The following is a 4,355-nucleotide window of genomic DNA, read 5'->3' as shown; positions in this document are numbered from 1 at the left end:
CTTTTTGCTTTTTATTCTCCCATACAAATCATTGGTATTCCCATGGACTCCATTGTATACCATGAATCTATATATTGGTATTCCATTGGAATACCAATGATTTGTATGTTTGGAGACTTTACGTAGTCCCATACTTCTTGGAGACTTTACCTAGTCCCATACTTCTTGAAGACTTTGTTTATTCTTTTTTTATTCTTGCTTCTTTATTTTTGCTTTACTGGGTTAATTAAAAAAATCTGTCTTCAAGTTTTGATGTTGTCTCTTCTGTGTATTCTAGTCTACTGTTGGAGGTTTCAACTGTATTTTGTTATTCCTTCAATATTTTTCAATTCCAGAAGTTCTATTTTTAAGATATTTATCTCCTTGGTAAATTTCTCATTCATATCCTGAACTGATTTTTTTTGGTATTCGTTTTCAGATGTCTTCTGAATCTTACTGAGCTTCTTTAAAATCAATATTTTGATTCTTTATCTGACATTTCAAATATTTCATTTTGGTTAGAATCCATTACTAGAGAGTTAGTGTGATTTTTTGGGGGATGTGTGATAACACCCTACTTTTTCATACTTTTAATATTGTTATGCTGTTTCTTCTCATCTGAAGAAACAATCATTTCTTATTTCTTATTTTTGCATTTACTTTTATTTGGACAGGACTTTTTTTTTTTTTTAAGATCCGAAGTGATTTTACTTTTATTTCCTTCACTTTAAGCCAATCTTGAAATTTCACTGTGATTTCTGGGGTCAGGGCAGAAGGAAGGTGGTGTTAAGAATCATCAGGGCTGTGACTCAGTTGGCCCATGGAGGTGCAGGCAGGGTGGGCTCTCACTGGGGCAGCTAGAGGAGCACAGACTTGCCTGCTGGCAGGTAGGTGATGTTCCAAGAGCATGAGAGCTGGTACACGATGTCCTCTGTGGCTTACAGCTTGTGCAGCTCAATCAAACCATCCCCTGTGGTGGTCAGTGAGTTGGCAATCAGCTTGGCTGCTTTGGAGTTGCCCTCAGCAGAGATGATGGCTGCCTTTTTCTGCTGCTCAGCCTTTTTCCACCACAAATCTGGCCCTCTCTGCTTTCTGCTGAGTCACCAGTTTGGCTTTCACCACTTCTGTGAACTCCTTCCAGAAGCTCTGATATGCCAACGACATGTTGTCCAGGATGAGCCCAAAGGTGGCTGCTCACTCCTTAAGGTCATTGCTCACCTGCCTGGAGACCAGCTGTCTCTGTGTGATTAGTTCTCCAGCATCAAAGTGAGCCACCACTGACTTGAGGATTTCTATAGTGATGGATGGCAGCACATGCTCATCATAGTCCTTTCCAGTGCTGGTATAGATGTGAGGAAGCTGGCTAGCAAAAGGCTAGAAGAAGATGTGGAGTGTGTTGTTGACATTCTGTAAATCTTTGCTACCTGTGATGACTGGCACATTACATTGTTGAGATGGCAGTCAAAGGTAATTGGTTTCTACACTCATGGGATGAAAAAGTGAATTCCTTTCCCTACCACAATGTTCTGTACTCCATGGAATTGGTCAAAGACAATAACTCTGCACCAAGCATCCACATTATATAAGGCAGAGTTTGCCACACCTCCTGCAACGGCTAACGGTGGGCCAAACTTGCTAATGAGCTCAAACACTTTGGCAGTCATGTTTCCTTGTGCTGGAGCTTCCCAGACCTGCTTCCACTCTGACCTCCACAAGAATTCCCCAGCCACGGATGGAACTTTTTAATTTTTCCTTGAAGATGTGACTATAAGGTATGTTGAGTAGGGCCATTTTGCTTTGCTTCTGAGTGTGTTCAGTGGCAAAGACTGGTTACAGATAACCTTAGTGTGGTAGGTTTCTCAAATGCCAGCTGTAGTAGTTGTGTACCAGTTGAGACCACAGGCTTATGGTCTCCTGAGAAACTGGAGGTGTGGGGGCCAAAGAAGCTTCTCTCATTTTCAATTGCTGTGCAGTTGTGTCAGCAGATTTTGTATTTGGTTGTGCTGCTTGACCCCCAGGCCAGTAGGTGGCACTTGCAGGTAAGAGATGGCTATGGTGGCAGCAATTGGGTTTATCTTGATCTTTGTTTACCAGGAGAAGTTTTCCAGTGTCCCAAGCATTGGACTGGGCTGTGGGATGCTCAGTGGTTGGGGTTCTAGGCTCAGCCTCAGTGGGAGTTGTGGGGGTGAAGCTGTTGGAGATGGACTAGCCCAGCCTGCCCTCAGGCTTCCTAATTGTGGGTGCAAGTATCTGCTCTGATGAGCCCAGGGGACAGTTGCCAAATGCCTGGGGATGTTCCCAGGTAAGGAGTGAAAAATAGGCACTGCATGGGAAGGGAGGGGTGGCACTAGCTCCTAGACTAGGTGAGTGGGTGTGGTACTCACTTATCTCTCACCTCTCAGATCCAGCTGTGCTCAATCCCTCGTTTTGACCAAGAGAGCAAGGTTGGGCACTCAGTAACGTTGCATGCAGATTGCCTTTAGATTGCAAAGCTGTTCATGTCTGCAAATTTCACCACCTGTGCAAAACCACAGCTCTCCAGAAAATTTCCTCCTTCTCTGATCCCATGAAGAGGCAGAGCCCAGTTCCAGTGCCCATAATTGCAGCACACTCCAAACTTGCTCCTCAGTTCTGGCTATGGGAGCTCCTCCCTCACTCCAGACCCAGGACTCCAATCTCCAGCCCAAGACTCTCTAATGCCCACGGCAGGCACTGCTGCTAAGTAGCCGTATCCCACCAAGTTTGAGATGAGCCAGAATTGAGAATACTATCCTCCAACTGGGTCCCAGCTTTGAGAAAATGCCTAGGACATTTCTCAGTGTCTTTTCTTCTCACAGTATCCAAGCCTTTCCCCCAGTTAGCTCCAGGGCTTGGGAGGGACAAGGTGCTTTTGGTACAGTTCCCCAGTGGAAAGGTAGAATGTAGACTGATATGCTTTGGGTCCATGTCCCCCACCAAGTCTCATGTCGAATTCTAGTCCCCAGTGTTGGAGGTGGGGCCTGGGGGGATGTGGTTGGATCATGGGAGTGTATTTCTCATGAGTGGTTTAGCGTTATCCTTTCAGCACTGTTCTTGTGATAGTGAGTGAGTTCTCATAAGATCTAGTTGTTTAAAAGTGTGCAGCATCTCCCCTCTTACTCTGTCTTGCTCCTGCTCCTGCCATGTGAGACACTTTGCTCACCTTTTGATTTCTGCCATGATTGGAAGCTTCCTGAGGCCTCCCCTGAAGCAGAACCTGCTATACTTCCTGTATAGCCTGCAGAACCATGAACCAATTAAACCTCTTTTCTTTATAAATCACCTAGTCCCACATCTTTTTTACAGCAATGAGAGAACGGACTAACTCATAGAAAGACACCGTCTTGGCTTCTCATGTACTGGGGTTTCACTCACATTTCTCAGCCAGATGCTGCTGTGCAGACTGCCTGCCTACCTTTTCTTTCCTGAGATCTGAAATGTCCTTTGCTTTTCTGTTGAATTCTCAGGTTCCTTCTTGAATAAAAGATCACAGTGTGAATCTTGAAACACTGTTTTGCTTCTTGCAAGTAGGTGAAGGATGCTAGAAAAGCATCTAATCTTCCATCATGGAGGAGAAAAGCAGAATAGTTTTCTAAATGTTTATTTTACTTGGGTTTTATTGAACTTCTAGGATTTGTGGCTTTATAGTCATCAAATTTGGAAATATTTTAGCCACATTTTTTCAAACTTTTTTTTGTCCCCACTTTAATTCTCACCTTTTATTCTGGACTCCAATTACATGTATTTTATTCTGCTTGATATTATTCCACTAAGGCTTTTTAAAAAATTTTTTTCCCTGTGCTATTCATTTTAAGTAGTCTCTGAATTAGGTATTTGTTGCTGCTCAACAAATTATTCTAAAACTTAATAGGTTAAACCAATGATAAATATACATCAAATGATTTCTGTGGATCATGAATTTGGGTGTGACTTAGCTAATGGTTCTGGCTTGGAGTGTCCCTCATCAAGTTGCAGTCAAGATATTGTCTTAAGATTGCAGTTATTCGAAGACTTAATAAGGGCTGAAGATCTACTTCCAAGATGGCTCACTTACATTGTTGATAAGTTGGTTCTGATTGTTGGCAGGAGGTCTCTGTCCTTTGCCATTTGGACTGCTCCATAGTTGCTGTCATTTGAGTGTTTTTGTGACCTGATAGCTGACTTCCGTCACAGCAAGTGATCAACTGAGCAAGATGAAAGAGGAAATGTCTTTTATGACAGCTTTAGGGCATAACTTCACTTTTGCTCCAGTCTGAAGATCACACAGACATATCAAATCCAGGTATGACACAATGGGTGGGTATTACACAATGACACAAGTACTAGGAATTGAAGATCATTGATACCATCTTGGAAGT

At 43.0% G+C, this 4,355-nt stretch overlaps 1 pseudogene; it reads right to left on the bottom strand.

Moving 5' to 3' along the window:
• Positions 1 to 824: 824 nt before the first annotated feature.
• Positions 825 to 1,643, bottom strand: LOC111549551 (annotated as a pseudogene).
• Positions 1,644 to 4,355: the final 2,712 nt, after the last annotated feature.

This window comes from Piliocolobus tephrosceles, chromosome 1 (genome assembly GCF_002776525.5).
Source record: "Piliocolobus tephrosceles isolate RC106 chromosome 1, ASM277652v3, whole genome shotgun sequence".
In the NCBI taxonomy this organism is placed as follows: domain Eukaryota; kingdom Metazoa; phylum Chordata; class Mammalia; order Primates; family Cercopithecidae; genus Piliocolobus; species Piliocolobus tephrosceles.
The sequence above is the reverse complement of the archived record's forward strand: the minus strand, read 5'-3'. Positions and strand labels throughout refer to the sequence as shown.